This window comes from Bombina bombina, chromosome 1 (assembly GCF_027579735.1).
Source record: "Bombina bombina isolate aBomBom1 chromosome 1, aBomBom1.pri, whole genome shotgun sequence".
Taxonomy (NCBI): Eukaryota; Metazoa; Chordata; class Amphibia; order Anura; family Bombinatoridae; genus Bombina; species Bombina bombina.
In genome coordinates this window covers 1,040,943,139-1,040,962,835 of record NC_069499.1, presented here as the reverse complement: position 1 = coordinate 1,040,962,835, position 19,697 = coordinate 1,040,943,139, and positions in this window count along the sequence as shown.

The window sequence follows — 19,697 nt, the reverse complement described above, 5'->3', positions numbered from 1 at the left end:
GAGCTTGCATTCTATTGGCTGATTGGAACAGCCAATAGAATTTTATTTGTAGTTAATTGTAGTTAATGTAGGTAATTAATTTAATGATAGTGTAGTGTTAGGTGTAATTGTAACTTAGGTTAGGTTTTATTTTACAGGTACTTTTGTCTTTATTTTAACTAGGTAGTTATTAAATAGTTAATATCTATTTAATAACTATTGTAGCTAGTTAGTATAGTGTGGGTGTTTAGTGACAGGGTACCAAGAAAGCTGGAAAAAGCAGAAGAGCAGTGAGATCGATGACTGTTAGTTAACAACAGTCCGCTGCTCATCGCACCGTACTTGGTGCGTGGCTTTTTGATAGCTTTTTTGGTAACTTTGGAGAATGTATTCAGGTCCGCGGCAGCGATATTAGGAGATCTTAGGTGAGCGTATTGGTGCCGTCGAATGCGGGTAAGTTGACGGCTTGATAAATAGAGGCCTATGGCTCTTTTTCACTACCGCTGGTATTACTAGTCTTGCAGGTCTATATGTCTCGCACATTTTTTTGGCCAAAACACAACGTAACTACCGCAGCTTTCAAAAAGTCCTTTTTCAATGGGACTTCCATAGCGCCGGTATTACGAGTTTGCCTGCCCGGCCAAAAATTGAGCGGTACAGCCTATACAGTCAAGATCCGTACCGTAAACTGAAAGACAGTAGTAATAGCTTTTATGCTACAAAGCCGTAACATAAAACTCATAACTAAAGTGCTAAAAAGTACACTAACACTCATAAACTACCTATTAACCCCGAAACTGAGGCCCTCCCGCATTGCAAACACTAAAATAAAATTATTAACCCCTAATCTGCCGCTCCCGACATCACTGCCACTATAATAAACATATTAACCCTTAAACCGCCGCCCTCCCGCATCGTAAACACTAGTTAAATATTATTAACCCCTAATCTGCTGTCCCTAACATCGCCGCAACCTACATTACTGTTATTAACCCCTAATCTCCTGCCCCCAAAATCACTGCCACTATACTAAAGTTATTAACCCCTAAACCTAACCCTAAGTCTAACACCCACTAACTTTAACATAATTAAAATAAATCTAAATAAAACTTACAATTAATACCTAAATAATTCCTATTTAAAACTAAATACTTACCTGTAAAATAAACCATAAGCTAGCTACAATATAACTAATAGTTACATTGTAGCTATCTTAGGTTTTATTTCTATTTCACAGCTAAGTTTGTATTTATTTTAACTAGGTAGACTAGTTAGTAAATAGTTATTAACTATTTACTAATTACCTAGCTAAAATAAATACAAATTTACCTGTAAAATAAAACCTAACCTGTCTTACACTAAAACCTAACCTTACACTGCAATTAAATAAATTACATGAATTAAATACAATTAACTAAATTACAAAAACAAACAAACACTAAATTACACAAGATAAAAAAAGAAATGATCAAATATTTAAACTAATTACACCTAATCAAAATAAAAAAGCCCCCCCCAAAATAAAAAAAAACCCTAGCCAAAACTAAACTGCCAATGACCCTTAAAATGGCCTTTTGCAGGGCATTGCCCAAAAGAAATCAGCTCTTTTACCTGTAAAAAACAAATAAAAACAACCCTCTAATAGTAAAACCCACCACCCAACCAACCCCCCAAATAAAATCCTATCTAAAAAACCTAAGCTCCCCATTGCCCTGAAAAGGGCATTTGGATGGGCATTGCCCTTAAAAGGGCATTTAGCTCTTTTTCAGCCCAAACCCTAAGCTAAAAATAAAACCCACCCAATACAACCTTAAAAAACCTAACACTAATCCCCTGAAGATCGACTTACCAGGAGAAGTCTTCATCCAAGCGGCAAGAAGTCCTCAACGAAGCCGGGAGAAGTCTTCATCCAAGCGGCAAGAAGTGGTCCTCCAGACGGGCAGAAGTCTTCATCCAGACGGCATCTTCTATCTTCATCCTTCCGACATGAAGCGACTCCATCTTCAAGACATCCGGCGCGGAGCATCCTCTTCTGTCGATGGCTCTTCAAGAATGAAGGTTCCTTTAAGGGACGTCATCCAAGATGGCGTCCCTTGAATTCCGATTGGCTGATAGAATTCTATCAGCCAATCGGAATTAAAGGTGAAAAAATCCTATTGGCTGATGCAATCAGAAAATAGGATTGAGCTTTAATCCTATTGGCTGATCCAATCAGCCAATAGGATTGAGCATGCATTCTATTGGCTGTTCCAATTCTATTGGCTGTTCCGACACGCTTACTTCTCAAAGATAGCTCTGCTACATATACTGTATGTCCCTGATTGGCTTTATCAGATAACAGCTTCAAAACAATTTCTTTTATACTAACTGTATGACAGTGGCATTATTGTCTGAGGTCTAAAGCTCAGATTGGCTCCGTGAAATAAGGCAAATCGTGGGTAGAGTTTTACTATTGAAAAATAATTGCAGTTAAAAGGATGTTAAGATTCAGCTGATATGTTATTCTATAGCAACACAGCAGAAATGTCTTGTGATTACCTTCACTATGTTCACTCAAGCAATTGCTTTTCAAATAAATATATAAGGTGTGTATTCATTTTTTATTACACTATTTAAAAATATTTAATCTGTCTTTTTAGTAAAACAAATATTATGGCTTTTACAGCAAATGGCTCTTGAATAATTTATCGTTTTTGTTCTTCTTTGAGCTTTTCATTCAAATTACTTCTTTGTGACTATGTGAACAGTACAATATCATTCCTTATGGTGAGAGATATGATATAGTTATTAACTTGCAAAAGCAAATTTGCCGCAGTCAGTTTCCTGTAAATAGATTATTAGATGATCCAATGTCTCCACTGGTGGTGAAGGCATCCAAAGAATTCTGTAAAGGTTGTATAAAACATATTAAATGTGTCAACTGCCAGTTAAATTTGTTAAAGCTCATTTCATTTCTGCTATAAATTTACCTTGTAATGATATAAACAATGTGCCTCTGTCTATCTATTTATCTGTCTGTCTATCTATTTTAATAATACTCTTGATGCTATGCTCATTATGTGATGTAAAACAGTTTTTTTCCATACAGGTTGCATTCTTGGAGAACATTTGGAGATGAATAAATAAAAAAAAGCTTGGTCTGTAACAGTTTATGTTATAGGCATCTTTCCTCTAGGTCCTGTGTAGATATTAAACATTTTTTCACCAAGTCTGTCATCACTGAAATAAAGATTTTTTTTCTAATAAAAAATATATCTACCCATATAAAACTCCATATAAAACTATGGTTTAGTCATTGTAATGATTTACAAAAGTGCCATTATCTTATTTTGTAGATTATTAATATGGTACTAGAGGAAGTTGGATTTCATGCTTTTTATCTTAATCTTTTAAAAATTCACCAAAAAAAAAATGCTGGTAAATGTTTGGTAACTGGGCCCTCAGCCATTTGCACTTCTTTCAGTTTCTTTAGCCATCCATTTTAAAAGCAGTTTCAGTGGGTGTTGATTTTTATACGTATCTCACATGTGTAATAATGACATTTAGCCACTTTATATCTTAAATGGACTTAAAAAAATAATTATATATATATATATTTATAGAATAGTTTGTTAGCCCAACAGACTCTGTAGAGAATTTTGCAACACAATGAACAAAGTCCATGAGTAGATTTGTGGCGAGATTACATATGCGGCGTAGGCTTCAGCGTAACTGCTGAAACCCGCGTCACCCGTAATTTCCTCTTGCACATTGGGGAATCACATAAACCCCGCCGGCAGTTCATAAAGTGCCGTAAGTCGGATAAACCAGCGATGTCTAAAAAATGTGTGTAAATACAAATGTCTGGTGTCGTCAGTGACTTACGGCACGTTAGAAACTGCCGACGCCTAAGAAAAAAAAAATGTTAACTCTCCCGTAAAAGTCTAACATGCCTCCCAAAAATAAACCTTACACGTAAAAAAACCCCTATATCCGCAATCCCCTCACATTGCAACTAATAATAAAACTATTAACCCCTACTCTGCCATTCACCCACACCGCAATCTCCCTAATATATGTATTAACCCCTTACCCGCCATTCACCTACATTGCGATCTCCCTAATATATGTAATAACCCCTAAAGCGCCATTCACCCACATCGCAAACTACCTAATAAATGTATTAACCCCTAACCCGTCATTCACCTACATTGCAAACTACCTAATAAATGTATTAACCTCTAACCCGCTATTAACCCATATCGCAATTAACCTAATTAAACTATTAACCCCTAATCCGCCATTAACCCACATCACAATTAACCTAATAAATCTATTAACCCCTAAACCGCCAAACCCCCACAATGCAATTAACCTATTTAAATTACTAAGCCCCCTAACCAAACACCCCCTAAATTAACCCTAATTACCTAAATTAAAAAATACTAAGTTACAATTAAAATAAAAAAAAACCTACTTTAAAAATAAAAAAAACTAAGTTTAAATTTATCTAAAATTACAAAAAATTAAAAATTCTAACATTACATAAAATAATAAACCAAATTCTAAAAAATAAAAAAATTAAACCTAATCCCTATGAAAATAAAAAAGCCCCCCAAAATAAAAACATTCCTATTGGCTGATTTGATTCTTCAAATTCAAATCAGCCAATAGGATGAGAGCTACGGAAATCCAATTGGCTGATTTGAACAGCCAATAGGATTTCAGTAGCTTTCATCCTATTGGCTGATTTGAATTTGAAGAATCAAATCAGCCAATAGGAATGCAAGTGATGCCATATTTAAATGCGTAATTTGCATTCAATATTCAGTGTGCAGCGGTGATCGTATGAAGAGGATCCTCCACACTCCTTGGCTCCGCAGTCTTCAGTTCCTCGGTGGCCGGTCTTCAGTTCTGTGGTTCTGGATGAAGATAGAAGAGCTTGCCGCTTGGAAGAAGACTTCACTGCTGGACTTCAGGAACCGTGAGTACCTATCTGGGGGTGAGACTTAAGTTTAAAAAAAAAAAGAAGCTGATTGCACTTTTAAGGGCAGTAAAAGAGCTGAATGCCATTTTAAGGGCAATGTCCATACAAATGCCCCTTTAGGGGCAATGGGTAGTTAAGGATTTCTTAGTGTTAGTTTTTTTATTTTGGGGGGTTTGGTGGGTGTGGGGTTTTACTGTTAGAGGGCGGACTTAGTGTTTTTAAAGGTAAAATAACTGTTTAACTTAGGGCAATGCCCTACAAAAGGCCCTTTGAAGGGCTATTGGTAGTTTAGTATTAGATTAGGGGGTGCTTTTACTTTGGGGGGCTTTTTATTTTCATAGGGATTAGGTATAATTTTTTTAATGTTAGTTTTTTTATTTTAATTGTAATTTAGGATGTATTATTTTAATTGTAATTTTGGATTATTTTAATTTATGTAATGGGGTTAATTTAGGGGGTGTTTGGTTTTGGGGCTTAGTGATTAGTTATTTGCGATATGGGGGCATGGCAGTTTAGGGGTTAAGAGTTTAAATAGCTAGATTGCATTGTGAGGGCATGGCGGATTAGGGGTATATAGCTTAAATAGATACTTTGCGATATGGGGGATGGCGATTAGGGATTAATGGTTTAAATAGATACTTTGCGATATGGGGGCATGGCGGATTAGGGTTAATAGTTTTATAGCTAGCTTGCATTGTGGGGCATGGCAGTTTAGAGGTTAATACATTTATTATAAGTTGCGATGTGGGGGTGATGGTGTATAGAGGGGTTTTGACATGTCGGGTTATATTTCAATGGGAAAAAGGTCTCAAAGAGCACCTTTTTCCTGTTTTACACCTAGTTGAGCTGGGTGTAATTTTTGTTACTTTATCGGCAGCCTCCGATAGTGTATTAACGGTTTGCACGGGCATTGAAAACCGGGTATTATTTAAAGATTAGCGGCTTCTGATACTTTGTATGGGACACGATAATGTTTTTGGCAGCCGGAGACCGGTTGTCGAAATTGAGTTATAACGGGCCGTTGGAAGCAGTTGATAAATGATATTGCTTCCAACAGCATATATATCGGTTTGCGAGTGACCGAATTACGGCTTAATGGAAATGAGCCCTCTGTCGCCAATTTGATCAGAATACTAGTTCATTTTCATTTGTCCCTAAGTACCCTCCGTGTAGAATTTTACAGTATTAAATAACAAACGACAAAAATAAATAATAAATATATATTGCAGGTGTTAAAAATGAATATAGATTGCAAGGTGCAGGGGCGGAACTACAGGGGGGTGCAGAGTTCGCAACTGCGACCGGGCCCTGAGGGTGGGGGCCCAGCTTAAAAAAAAAAAATGTTTCTTCAATAAAAAACATTGACCTGCCACTGCCTGCACTGATATCATGTGAGTGTGACATGATGCTTCACTAGTGTCTCTGTCTCTGACTACAGGCGTTAGTGTTTCTGTTTTACCCATTGGTGTTTATGTGTGTGTGACTGGGTGTATATTTATGCATGTATGTGTGTGTGTGTATGTTTGTGGAACCAGCAAATTACAGACCTTGTTACTACAAGTATATCTTGATATACATCTAAGAAATGATGGTCAAACAGTATTTACAGAAGTATATAGGAAAGAAATAAGTAGCAATACTATTCTCAGGGCAGACTCCTCCCACCCTAAACACTTAAAAAAAGGGATACCAAAAGGCCAATATATTAGACTTAGACGTAATTGTACTAACCTAAGTGATTATTGGAAACATGCCAATGATCTGACAGAACGCCTGGTAGCTAGAGGTTACAACTTGGAAGATTTGAAAAAACAGTCTCTCTTAGTATCAAGTTTTGATAGAAATAATTTGCTAAAAGATCGCATTAACGCTAACTCTGACCACAGATTGAAACAAAAGAAAGGTATCAATTTTGTCACAAAGTTTAGTAGAAAATTTGGTGACATTTGTAAAATAATTAAAATGAGATTGCCATTGTTAGAGAGAGATGCTGATTTAAGATTGATTTCTGGTAATTGTAACTTTGTTGCAAGTAGGTCTGATACTATAGGCGACGAAGTAAGAAAGAATTTTTCCTCTAAGACCAAAACAAGGGAGAATAGAACAAATAACTGGCTCCCCACTAATATTGGTTTTCACAAGTGTGGTACCAAACCATGTAAATGCTGTGATTATGCTCTTGTAGGTAATAGCTTTAAATCTATGCAGACAGGGAGGTCCTATAAAATAAGAGAATCCATTAACTGTAATTCCTACATAGTTTATCTTATAACTTTCTCATTTTGTAATTTTCAATACAGGGAGTGCAGAATTATTAGGCAAGTTGTATTTTTGAGGATTAATTTTATTATTGAACAACAACCATGTTCTCAATGAACCCAAAAAACTCATTAATATCAAAGCTGAATAGTTTTGGAAGTAGTTTTTAGTTTGTTTTTAGTTATAGCTATTTAAGGGGGATATCTGTGTGTGCAGGTGACTATTACTGTGCATAATTATTAGACAACTTAACAAAAAACAAATATATACCCATTTCAATTATTTATTTTTTACCAGTGAAACCAATATAACATCTCAACATTCACAAAACATAATTTATGCTTACCTGATAAATTCCTTTCTTCTGTTGTGTGATCAGTCCACGGGTCATCATTACTTCTGGGATATAACTCCTCCCCAACAGGAAATGCAAGAGGATTCACCCAGCAGAGCTGCATATAGCTCCTCCCCTCTACGTCAGTCCCAGTCATTCGACCAAGAATCAACGAGAAAGGAGTAACCAAGGGTGAAGTGGTGACTGGAGTATAATTTAAAAAATATTTACCTGCCTTAAAACAGGGCGGGCCGTGGACTGATCACACAACAGAAGAAAGGAATTTATCAGGTAAGCATAAATTATGTTTTCTTCTGTTATGTGTGATCAGTCCACGGGTCATCATTACTTCTGGGATACCAATACCAAAGCAAAAGTACACGGATGACGGGAGGGATAGGCAGGCTCATTATACAGAAGGAACCACTGCCTGAAGAACCTTTCTCCCAAAAATAGCCTCCGAAGAAGCAAAAGTGTCAAATTTGTAAAATTTGGAAAAAGTATGAAGCGAAGACCAAGTTGCAGCCTTGCAAATCTGTTCAACAGAGGCCTCATTCTTAAAGGCCCAAGTGGAAGCCACAGCTCTAGTGGAGTGGGCTGTAATTCTTTCAGGAGGCTGCTGTCCAGCAGTCTCATAGGCTAAACGTATTATGCTACGAAGCCAAAAAGAGAGAGAGGTAGCAGAAGCTTTTTGACCTCTCCTCTGTCCAGAATAAACGACAAACAGGGAAGAAGTTTGGCGAAAATCTTTAGTTGCCTGCAAGTAGAACTTGAGGGCACGAACTACATCCAGATTGTGTAGAAGACGTTCCTTCTTTGAAGAAGGATTTGGACACAGGGATGGAACAACAATCTCTTGATTGATGTTCCTGTTAGTGACTACCTTAGGTAAGAACCCAGGTTTAGTACGCAGAACTACCTTGTCTGAGTGAAAAATCAGATAAGGGGAATCACAATGTAAGGCTGATAACTCAGAAACTCTTCGAGCCGAGGAAATAGCCATTAAAAACAGAACTTTCCAAGATAACAATTTTATATCAATGGAATGAAGGGGTTCAAACGGAACACCCTGTAAAACGTTAAGAACTAAGTTTAAACTCCATGGCGGAGCAACAGCCTTAAACACAGGCTTGATCCTAGCTAGAGCCTGACAAAAGGCCTGGACGTCTGGATCTTCTGACAGACGCCTGTGTAACAAGATGGACAGAGCTGAAATCTGTCCCTTTAATGAGCTAGCTGATAAACCCTTTTCTAAGCCTTCTTGTAGAAAAGACAATATCCTAGCGATCCTAACCTTACTCCAGGAGTAACCTTTGGATTCGCACCAGTATAGATATTTCCGCCATATTTTATGGTAAATCCTTCTGGTAACAGGCTTCCTAGCCTGAATCAGGGTATCAATAACCGACTCAGAAAAACCACGTTTTGATAAAATCAAGCGTTCAATTTCCAAGCAGTCAGCTTCAGAGAAGTTAGATTTTGATGTTTGAATGGACCCTGTATCAGAAGGTCCTGTCTTAGAGGTAGAGACCAAGGCGGACAGGATGACATGTCCACTAGATCTGCATACCAAGTCCTGCGTGGCCATGCAGGTGCTATTAGAATTACTGATGCTCTCTCCTGTTTGATTTTGGCAATCAATCGAGGAAGCAGCGGGAAGGGTGGAAACACATAAGCCATCCCGAAGTTCCAAGGTGCTGTCAAAGCATCTATCAGAACTGCTTCCGGATCCCTGGATCTGGACCCGTAGCGAGGAAGTTTGGCGTTCTGGCGAGACGCCATGAGATCTATCTCTGGTTTGCCCCAACGTCGAAGTATTTGGGCAAAGACCTCCGGATGAAGTTCCCACTCCCCCGGATGAAAAGTCTGGCGACTCAAGAAATCCGCCTCCCAGTTCTCCACTCCCGGGATGTGGATTGCTGACAGGTGGCAAGAGTGAGACTCTGCCCAGCGAATTATCTTTGATACTTCCATCATTGCTAGGGAGCTTCTTGTCCCTCCCTGATGGTTGATGTAAGCTACAGTCGTGATGTTGTCCGACTGAAACCTGATGAACCCCCGAGTTGTTAACTGGGGCCAAGCCAGAAGGGCATTGAGAACCGCTCTCAATTCCAGAATGTTTATTGGCAGGAGACTCTCCTCCTGATTCCATAGTCCCTGAGCCTTCAGAGAATTCCAGACAGCGCCCCAACCTAGTAGGCTGGCGTCTGTTGTTACAATTGTCCAGTCTGGCCTGCTGAATGGCATCCCCCTGGACAGGTGTGGCCGATAAAGCCACCATAGAAGAGAATTTCTGGTCTCTTGATTTAGATTCAGAGTAGGGGACAAATCTGAGTAATCCCCATTCCACTGACTTAGCATGCATAATTGCAGCGGTCTGAGATGTAGGCGTGCAAAAGGTACTATGTCCATTGCCGCTACCATTAAGCCGATCACCTCCATGCATTGAGCTACTGACGGGTGTTGAATGGAATGAAGGACACGGCATGCGTTTTGAAGCTTTGTTAACCTGTCTTCTGTCAGGTAAATCTTCATTTCTACAGAATCTATAAGAGTCCCCAAGAATGGAACTCTTGTGAGAGGAAAGAGAGAACTCTTCTTTTCGTTCACTTTCCATCCATGCGACCTTAGAAATGCCAGAACTAACTCTGTATGAGACTTGGCAGTTTGAAAGCTTGAAGCTTGTATTAGAATGTCGTCTAGGTACGGAGCTACCGAAATCCCTCGCGGTCTTAGTACCGCCAGAAGGGCACCCAGAACCTTTGTGAAGATTCTTGGAGCCGTAGCCAATCCGAATGGAAGAGCTACAAACTGGTAGTGCCTGTCTAAGAAGGCAAACCTTAGGTACCGGTGATGATCTTTGTGGATCGGAATGTGAAGGTAAGCATCCTTTAAATCCACAGTGGTCATGTACTGACCCTCTTGGATCATGGGTAAAATTGTCCGAATAGTTTCCATTTTGAACGATGGAACTCTTAGGAATTTGTTTAGAATCTTTAAATCTAAGATTGGCCTGAAAGTTCCCTCTTTTTTGGGAACCACAAACAGGTTTGAGTAGAACCCTTGTCCTTGTTCCGACCGCGGAACCGGATGGATCACTCCCATTAATAACAGATCTTGTACGCAGCGTAGAAACGCTTCTTTCTTTATCTGGTTTGTTGACAACCTTGACAGATGAAATCTCCCTCTTGGGGGAGATAATTTGAAGTCTAGAAGGTATCCCTGAGATATGATCTCTAGTGCCCAGGGATCCTGAACATCTCTTGCCCAGGCCTGGGCGAAGAGAGAGAGTCTGCCCCCCACTAGATCCGGTCCCGGATCGGGGGCTCTCGATTCATGCTGTCTTTGGGGCAGCAGCAGGTTTCCTGGCCTGCTTGCTCTTGTTCCAGGCCTGGTTAGGCTTCCAGCCTTGCCTGTAACGAGCAACAGCTCCTTCCTGTTTTGGTGCAGTGGAGGTTGATGCTGCTCCTGTTTTGAAATTCCGAAAGGGACGAAAATTAGACTGTCTAGCCTTAGCTTTGGCTTTGTCTTGGGGTAGGGCGTGGCCCTTACCTCCTGTAATGTCAGCGATAATTTCTTTCAAACCGGGCCCAAATAAAGACTGCCCCTTGAAAGGTATATTAAGTAATTTGGACTTAGAAGTAACATCTGCTGACCAGGATTTTAGCCACAGCGCCCTACGTGCCTGTATGGCGAATCCTGAGTTCTTAGCCGTAAGTTTGGTTAAATGTACTACGGCCTCCGAAATGAAAGAATTAGCTAGTTTAAGGACTCTAAGCCTGTCCGTAATGTCGTCTAGCGTAGATGAACTAAGGTTCTCTTCCAGCGACTCAATCCAAAATGCTGCCGCAGCCGTAATCGGCGCGATACATGCAAGGGGTTGCAATATAAAACCTTGTTGAACAAACATTTTCTTAAGGTAACCCTCTAATTTTTTATCCATTGGATCTGAGAAAGCACAGCTATCCTCCACCGGGATAGTGGTACGCTTAGCTAAAGTAGAAACTGCTCCCTCCACCTTGGGGACCGTTTGCCATAAGTCCCGAGTGGTGGCGTCTATTGGAAACATCTTTCTAAATATTGGAGGGGGTGAGAACGGCACACCGGGTCTATCCCACTCCTTAGTAACAATTTCAGTTAGTCTCTTAGGTATAGGAAAAACTTCAGTACTCGCCGGTACCGCAAAGTATTTATCCAACCTGCACAGTTTCTCTGGTATTGCAACGGTGTTACAATCGTTGAGAGCTGCTAAGACCTCCCCTAGTAATACACGGAGGTTCTCCAATTTAAATTTAAAATTTGAAATATCTGAGTCCAATCTGTTTGGATCAGAACCGTCACCCACAGAATGAAGCTCTCCGTCCTCATGCTCTGCGAGCTGTGACGCAGTATCAGACATGGCCCTAGCATTGTCAGCGCACTCTGTTCTCACCCCAGAGTGATCACGCTTGCCTCTTAGTTCTGGTAATTTAGACAAAACTTCAGTCATAACAGTAGCCATATCTTGTAATGTTATCTGTAATGGCCGCCCAGATGTACTAGGCGCCATAATATCACGCACCTCCCGGGCGGGAGATGCAGGTACTGCCGCGTGAGGCGAGTTAGTCGGCATAACTCTCCCCTCGCTGTTTGGTGAAATTTGTTCACATTGTACAGATTGACTTTTATTTAAAGTAGCATCAATACAGTTAGTACATAAATTTCTATTGGGCTCCACCTTGGCATTGGAACAAATGACACAGATATCTTCCTCTGAGTCAGACATGTTTAACACACTAGCAAAAAAACTTACAACTTGGTTATAATCTTTTTTAGCAAAAACGTACTGTGCCTCAAAGAGGTACTAAACGATTAAATGACAGTTGAAATAATGAACTGAAACACAGTTATAGCATCAAACTTTAAGACAACACAACTTTTAGCAAAGGTTTGTTCCCATTAGTAAAATAACAATAATTAAATTTGACATAAAAAATACAAGCAACGTTTTTATTCACAGTCACTATAAGAATTCTCACAGCTCTGCTGAGAGAATTTACCTCCCTTAAAAGAAGTTTGAAGACCCCTGAGATCTGTCAGAGATGAACCGGATCATGCAGGAAATATAAAAGTAACTGACTGGAATTTTTTGATGCGTAGCAAAGAGCGCCAAAAACGGCCCCTCCCTCTCCCACCCAGCAGTGAAGAGAAACGAAACTGTCACAAATAAAAGCAAAAAAGGCTGCCAAGTGGAAAATAATGCCCAAATATTTATTCACACAGTACCTCAGCAATGTAAACGATTCTACATTCCAGCAAAAACGTTTAACATGATAAATAGTTATTAAAAGGATTAGTGACCTTTAACAGAGTAGTTCCGGTGAAATACCATCCCCAGAATACTGAAGTGTATACATACATGTCATTTTAACGGTATGGCAGGATTTTCTCATCAATTCCATTCAGAAAATAAAAACTGCTACATACCTCAATGCAGATTCATCTGCCCGCTGTCCCCTGATCTGAAGCCTTTACCTCCCTCAGATGGCCGAGAACAGCAATATGATCTTAACAACTCCGGTTAAAATCATAGTAAAAAACTCTGGCAGATTCTTCCTCAAACTCTGCCAGAGAAGTAATAACACGCTCCGGTGCTATTGTAAAATAACAAACTTTTGATTGAAGTCATAAAAACTAAGTATAATCACCATAGTCCTCTCACACATCCTATCTAGTCGTTGGGTGCAAGAGAATGACTGGGACTGACGTAGAGGGGAGGAGCTATATGCAGCTCTGCTGGGTGAATCCTCTTGCATTTCCTGTTGGGGAGGAGTTATATCCCAGAAGTAATGATGACCCGTGGACTGATCACACATAACAGAAGAAATATACATTTCTGACATTCAAAAACAAAACAAAAACAAATCAGTGACCAATATAGCCACCTTTCTTTGCAAGGACACTCAAAAGCCTGCCATCCATGGATTCTGTCAGTGTTTTGATCTGTTCACCATCAACATTGCGTGCAGCAGCAACCACAGCCTCCCAGACACTGTTCAGAGAGGTGTACTGTTTTCCCTCCTTGTAAATCTCACATTTGATGATGGACCACAGGTTCTCAATGGGGTTCAGATCAGGTGAACAAGGAGGCCATGTCATTAGATTTTCTTCTTTTATACCCTTTCTTGCCAGCCACGCTGTAGAGTACTTGGACGCGTGTGATGGAGCATTGTCCTGCATGAAAATCATGTTTTTCTTGAAGGATGCAGACTTCTTCCTGTACCACTGCTTGAAGAAGGTGTCTTCCAGAAACTTGCAGTAGGACTGGGAGTTGAGCTTGACTCCATCCTCAACCCGAAAAGGCCCCACAAGCTCATCTTTGATGATACCAGCCCAAACCAGTACTCCACCTCCACCTTGCTGGCGTCTGAGTCGGACTGGAGCTCTCTGCCCTTTACCAATCCAGCCACGGGCCCATCCATCTGGCCCATCAAGACTCACTCTCATTTCATCAGTCCATAAAACCTTAGAAAAATCAGTCTTGAGATATTTCTTGGCCCAGTCTTGACGTTTCAGCTTGTGTGTCTTGTTCAGTGGTGGTCGTCTTTCAGCCTTTCTTACCTTGGCCATGTCTCTGAGTATTGCACACCTTGTGCTTTTGGGCACTCCAGTGATGTTGCAGCTCTGAAATATGGCCAAGCTGGTGGCAAGTGGCATCTTGGCAGCTCCAAGCTTGACTTTTCTCAGTTCATGGGCAGTTATTTTGCGCCTTGGTTTTTCCACACGCTTCTTGCGACCCTGTTGACTATTTTGAATGAAACGCTTGATTGTTCGATGATCACGCTTTAGAAGCTTTGCAATTTTAAGAGTGCTGCATCCCTCTGCAAGATATCTCACTATTTTTGACTTTTCTGAGCCTGTCAAGTCCTTCTTTTGACCCATTTTGCCAAAGGAAAGGAAGTTGCCTAATAATTATGCACACCTGATATAGGGTGTTGATGTCATTAGACCACACCCCTTCTCATTACAGAGATGCACATCACCTAATATGCTTAATTGGTAGTAGGCTTTCGAGCCTATACAGCTTGGAGTAAGACAACATGCATAAAGAGGATGATGTGGTCAAAATACTCATTTGCCTAATAATTCTGCACTCCCTGTATACTGGCCTTACCTCAAGGAATCTCAAAGATCGAATAAGAGAGCATCTGTTGTCATTGGAAGCAGAAGTTCCAAAGACTCCAGTTGCCAAACACTTCTTTGAACATACCAACAGACTTGCTCACTTTCTTTTTCAAGGGATTGAGCAAGTCACATTGGGAGCTAGAGGAGGAGATAGATATCAAGCTTTATCGAAAAGGGAAATTTTTTGGATTCATACTTTAAAAACGGGTCATCCATTAGGGATCAATAAAATTAGCGATGTCAAACTGTTCATAGATAGGAACTAATAAACACACAAAAATATTTGCACCAAATATTTAAAATACTCTAGAAATACAGGTGCTTATTCAATTATTATGTTGGCCTATCTAATATTTTACAAATATTACTTAACATTTGTAACCCTTAATTCGGTGTCTTTCATATCCAGAATCATAATGTATCTTTCACATGTGCTTTTCTTGATGCTGTAGTTAAAAACTAGGATTGCTGGTCTATTTGTTTAAAACCATTTAGTTATCTTTCGATCTTGACTGATATAGTCCTGATGATGACCCTTAGACAATATTTTGCATTTATCTTATATATCGTAAACGGCTATGGGCTTACTCATCTTTATTATCATTAACTTTAAACAATTTTAAAGCAATGTTTAAACATAGGCCTAACTTTTGCATGTTATTGGCTAAGATCTAAATTGTTCCCAAGCAAGTTTTATTATATTTACTAAAATTTTAGATTAAATTGTTCACACTTTGTATTTCTATGTTTGCGCTGTTACACCTCAGGTACCCCACCGGCTCGGTCACATATAAACAATGTGTAATACATCAATGGAAATGAATGAGTTAAAGAGTGGGTGTTTTCTACTAACACCTAGCGAAAATGTGATTGGACCTTGTGGGTCTACCTGTGTGTTTAAACAGCAGCTTCAGGTGATCTCTGTATGCTCTGATGAACTGCCCGTGAGGCAGGAAACGCGTCAGCAGTGGAGATTTCTATGTGCTGTGCCAGGTCTGTTTTAACGAATTTAATAAAATTATATTTTAATATATACCAACAACTCTCTCTCTCTTTAACTCCTATTGACTGAACTGTGAAATCTTGTTGTACTTTCGTTGATGTTGAATAAGAGTTCAGGAGAGCTCCAACAGTTACAGCATAGGACAGCCTACGACACATGCACTTACCAGTCGGAACAACAGTGAAGTGTATACAGCGTCCACACCGGAGGATAGACGGTTTGTTAGCAAGCACACCTGAGTGATTTGCATTCGCTACTAAGCTGATACTGTCTGACCCACGTAGCTATCGATAGACACCGGAGTGGTAAGCACGCTGTTTAAATATCACATCTTATTACAGTCTGAAGTATACACAATATAAATGGTTATACACCTGCAAACTCTGTGATTTCCACATTTGTTGGGACCTCGTATGAGGAATAGTTCACAAGAGTTATATGGACACTATTATTACACTGTATTAGTAAGCACAAAATTTTGAATCATTACTACAGCATGGGGGTCAGGGGGTAAACAGTGTCACTATACAGTACCACTATATACAGTACGGGGGGGCTGGACCATGTCACAGACTACTGTGGTCACTTTATAAAGTACTGGCATGGGTAGGGTCAGGCCAGCCATCTCACCAGCAGATTACAGACTCTGTCACTAACTCCCTATATACAGTACTGGTGGGTTAAACAGTGTCACTATATACAGCAATAGGGGGTCAGGCCATCTCACAGTCTGTGGGCACAGGGTACCTCCTTTTGCAGACATGTAATCTGATTCACATTTTTTTTCTGTGTTAATTTTTTTTAAAAAAAGATATGTATCAAATTCACTTTTTTTTTGGGGGGGGGCTTCTTAGATTCTTGCACCTGGGCCCTGTGGTTTCTAGTTACGCCTCTGGCAAGGTGTTTATTTTAATTATGGGATAATAAATGTGATGCCTCTTTAATAGTGTTAGAACGTATCTTCTCAGTTAAATAAAGTTGGTTCTCCAAAGATGGACCATGTTTAGTAGAACCAGGAGAAATCGATAATAGATCCTTATGATTTGTCTTTCCCCATCTTAATTCCATAAAGCATGCTGCAGCATATACTTATGTGATGAGAAAGGGTAGTAGCACATTTTCTAATGAAACATGCATGAAAGCAAAGTTAGCATAAGAGAGAGAGAGGGCATAGGTCTCTTCAGAATATTTTACTTGATGTATACTTAAAGGGACATTAAACACTAAATAAATGCTAGATAGAATAATGCATTTATAGACAATATTAGTCTATCTGAACACTGAACACATTTAGATTGTTAGAGAAATGTATATACATTTAAATGTATATACACCCATACACATACAGTGGGGCAAAAAAGTATTTAGTCAGCAACCAATTGTGCAAGTTCTCCCACTTAAAAAGATGAGAGAGGCCTATAATTTTCATCATAGGTATACCTCAACTATGAGAGCCAAAATGTGAAAACAAATCCAGACAATCACATTGTCTGATTTGGACATAATTTATTTGCAAATTATGGTGGAAAATAAGTATTTGGTCAATATCAAAAGTTCATCTCAATACTTTGTTATATATCCTTTGTTGGCAATGACAGAGGTCAAAGTTTTCTGTAAGTCTTCACAAGGTTGTCACACACTGTTGCTGGTATGTTGGCCCATTCCTGCATGCAGATCTCCTCTAGAGCAGTGATGTTTTGGGGCTGTTGCTGGGCAACACAGAATTTCAACTCCCTCCAAAGGTTTTCTATGGGATTGAGATCTGGAGACTGGCTAGGCCACTCCAGGACCTTTAAATGCTTCTTATGAAGCCACTCCTTTGTTGCCCGGGCGGTGTGTTTGGGATCATTGTCATGCTGAAAGACCCAGCCACGTTTCATCTTCAATGCCCTTGCTGATGGAAGGAGGTTTGCACTCAAAATCTCACAATACATGGCCCCATTCATTCTTTCATGTACACGGATCAGTCGTCCTGTTCCCTTTGCAGAGAAACAGCCCCAAAGCATGATGTTGCCACCCCCATGCTTCATAGTAGGTATGGTGTTCTTTGGTTGCAACTCAGCATTCTCTCTCCTCCAAACACGACGAGTTGTGTTTCTACCAAACAGTTCTACTTTGGTTTCATCTGACCATATGGCATTCTCCCAATCCGCTTCTGGATCATCCAAATGCTCTCTAGCATACTTCAGACTGGCCAGGACATGTACTGGCTTAAGCAGGGGGACACGTCTGGCACTGCAGGATCTGAGTCCCTGGCGGCGTAGTGTGTTACTCATGGTAGCCTTTGTTATGTTGGTCCCAGCTCTCTGCAGGTCATTCACTAGGTCCCCCCATGTGGTTCTGGGATGTTTGCTCACTGATCTTGTGATCATTTTGACCCCACGGGGTGGAATCTTGCGTGGAGCCCCAGATCAAGGGAGATTATCAGTGGTCTTGTATGTCTTCCATTTTCTAATTATTGCTCCCACAGTTGATTTATTCACACCAAGCTGCTTGCCTATTGCAGATTCAGTCTTCCCAGCCTGGTGCAGGTCTACAATTTTGTTTCTGGTGTCCTTCGACAGCTCTTTGGTCCTCACCATAGTGGAGTTTTGAGTGTGACTGTTTGAGGTTGTGGACAGGTGTCTTTTATACTGATAACAAGTTCAAACAGGTGCCATTAATACAGGTATTGAGTGGAGGACAGAGGAGCCTCTTAAAGAAGATGATACAGGTCTGTGAGAGCCAGAAATCTTGCTTGTTTGTAGGTGACTGTGACTGTGATTGTCTGGATTTGTTTCCACATTTTGTCTCTCATAGTTGAGGTATACCTATGATGAAAATTACAGTCCTCTCTCATCTTCGTAAGTGGGAGAACTTGCACAATTGGTGGCTGACTAAATACTTTTTTGCCCCACTGTATTTAGACATGGGCCCCTATTTAACAAAGGTCTGTCGGACCTGATCAGACAGTGCGGATCAGGTCCAACAGACCTTGCTGAATGCGAAGAGCAATACTCTTTCCGTATTCAGCATTGCACCAGCAGCTCTTGTGAACTGCTGGTGCAACGCCACCCCCTGCAGATTTGCGGCCAATCAGCCGCTAGCAGGTTCATTTGGGTTGAATTGCGGCTATTAATTCGGGTTGAATTGCGGCGATGTCTGTCCGCCTCCTCAGAGCAGGTGAACAGGTTATGGAGCAGCGGTCTTTAGACCGCTGCTTCATAACCGGTCCGGATCTTGATAAATGGGCCCCATGCAGTTGTAATCAAAATTATTCAACCCATATTGCAAAACAGGTTTATTGTAAAAATTTACAGACTTTCAGCTTTTTGAAATGAAGAAATCAAAGAAAAGCAATTGAAATAGTTCAACACAACAAATGCTTCAAGTGGTTTCCCCAAATTCAACTGAAAATGCAACCTTTAATTAACTCTGCAGTCTCAAAATTATTCACCCCCTCATCACAAATATGCAAAACAGGTGTTGTCTCTAGCACATCTGATGCAACTAATCAATTAGTTGCACCAGGTGTGCTTGAGCTAGAACACATGAAATACCTTAACTGGCTAGGGGTTTGTTGAGTGTCACATTTGACTGCATGTTAGAAATAATGACTAAGTCAAAAGAATGGTCCAAAAAGTTAAAAGAAAAGATCCTCGCCCTTCACAAAAATGGAACAGGATACAGAAAGATGCAAAGGCACTGAATGTTCCTAGAGACACTATTGGAAGCATAGTTCGCAAGTTCAAAGTTAAAGGAACAGTGGTTTCACTACTTGGACGGGGCAGAAAAAGGAAGCTATCAACGGCTGCAACCAGATTTCTGAATAGGCAGGTTGAGAAAAAAAAACCTTGAGTGACTGCCAAAGACCTTCAGAAAGACTTGGGGGCAACAGGCACTGAGGTTTCAGTTTGTACAGTAAGGCGCTTACTAAACGCAGAAGGTTTCCATGCCAGAACTCCAAGACGTACACCACTACTGACCCAAAAGCACAAGAAAAGTTGGCTCCA